Source organism: Mandrillus leucophaeus, unplaced genomic scaffold (assembly GCF_000951045.1).
Source record: "Mandrillus leucophaeus isolate KB7577 unplaced genomic scaffold, Mleu.le_1.0 Scaffold289, whole genome shotgun sequence".
Taxonomy (NCBI): Eukaryota; Metazoa; Chordata; class Mammalia; order Primates; family Cercopithecidae; genus Mandrillus; species Mandrillus leucophaeus.
Window position 1 is genome coordinate 1,759,188 of NW_012103020.1, and position 1,963 is coordinate 1,761,150.

Here is a 1,963-nt window from a genome sequence, read left to right on the forward strand (position 1 = left end):
CCACAGGGCCTTTTTCATGTGGTATGGTAGCAGGCCCGACCCTTAAATATGCCATACTGAGTAGAGTGGTGAAACAATGAACTTTTCTCATTTGGATGTATAGATTAAATAGTTCAATATGATGATGCTGCCTTGGAATTACCTGGAATAATAATGGTGATTTTTCCTCCCATGAGAGTTGTTGTTCTATCAGGGTCTGTTTCATTTGAAAACAAAAAAACCTTTGCTTGGGCAAGAGTCCTAAAGAGGGGTTCAGAGCTGGCAGTGTTCTTTTCAGGTGGATAGATAGATGGTGACAGGACACAGAGCTGACGTCCACCCCCTGCCATTCCCTCTCCTCTTTCCCCACCCCTTCTTTAATTTTGGATCCTGTGTCTTTTCAGAAACCAAGCTTCTAAATTCAGAAACTTGGTAGTAAAATTCAGCTTCTCTGGCCTTGTTTCTGAGGAGTGCCTATGAGAGTAACACACAGGGCCTTCATGGTTTGTAAATGAATAAAAATCAATGAATGGATTAAACTGACACCAAAGGTTGAAGCTCAGTGAAAGAATCAAGTTTTTCATAGTTTCCTCCAAGTACAACATTGAGATGACCTCATTTCAGGGTGTTAGTTAAGTGCTTTTGCTTTCTAAATGAAGGCGTCAAGCCATTCCATTAGGTAAGTCAGGCCGCATTACCTACATGCTGCTTTCTGGCTGCTGGGGAAGGGAACGGAGGGCGTGTTGGAAGTCAGAGAACATCCCTGACAGTTAAAGTGGAATCAATACCCATTTCTTTTTGGGACCCAAGTGTATGGTTCAATTTCTAGGCATGGGAAGATCCCAAGCATTCCAATTAACAACTTATCTTTTTTTTTTTTTCCATACCTAGTGTAATAAACCAAACACTGCAAACTTGAAAGAGATTGAGAGAAAAAAGTAAAACCATGAGAGAAATAAAATGTAAAAAGGTAGAAATCCTGTTGCCCTAAGGCTAGTTAGGTCCTTTCATTCAACACCAGGTGAATAAAGTAACTATGATATCCAAAGACTTTTAGAGAGCCACCAGGAGTGTGAGGGGGTGAGGGGTCCCAGGAAGGGAGGCTGGGAGCAGGCGGCTGGTGTCACACTTTTCGGTAACGCCACTCAGGTGGGGCAGGATCCATCACTGGGGATCTGAGAGGAGAAACTCATTGACTCACTGGAGCCTATTATTTGAATATCAGTCATTCTTGTTTTTTTTTTTTTTTAAACTTAAAAGAAAAAAATTTTTTTTTGAGACAGATCCTGCTCTGTCACCCAGGCTGGAGTGCAGTGGCGTGATCTGGGCTTGCTGCAACCTCTGCCTCCCAGGTTCAAGGGACTCTTGTGCCTCAGCCTCCTGAGTAGGGAGGCTGGGATTACAGATGCACACCACCATGCCCAGCTAAATTTTGTATTTTTAGTAAAGACAGGCTTTCACCATGTTGGCCATGCTGGTCTCAAACTCCTGATCTCAAGTGATCCGTCCACTTTGGCCTCCCAAAATGCTGGGATTACAGGTGTGAGCCACTGTGCCTGGCCATTCTTGTTTATTGATACTCACTAAATCCCAGTGACTTGACCTCTAATCTTTGCATTTCTGTAAGATGGGTATCATTTTCCTTATTTTTTAAGGGTAGAAATGGAGGCTCAGAGAGGTTAAGAGAGGTCACTTGCCCACTTAATTGTTAACATTAATTGAGCCCCTACTCTGTACGAGGCCATGTTCTAAGCAATTATAATGTCCCTATGATGCAGGCTACTCTTATTCTTTCCATTTTACAGATGAGGAAGCCAATGTACCAAAAGGTAGAGGGGCTTCTCCAAAGTCACACAGTTAGTACATGGGAGGACCAGGATTCAAAGCTGGGGAGTCTGTCCCACTCCCCAACTTCTTTTGTTTTTCCTACCTTACCAGGTGGCAGCTCAAAAAGCTGAGAAATATCACAGGCGTCACAAGCTCA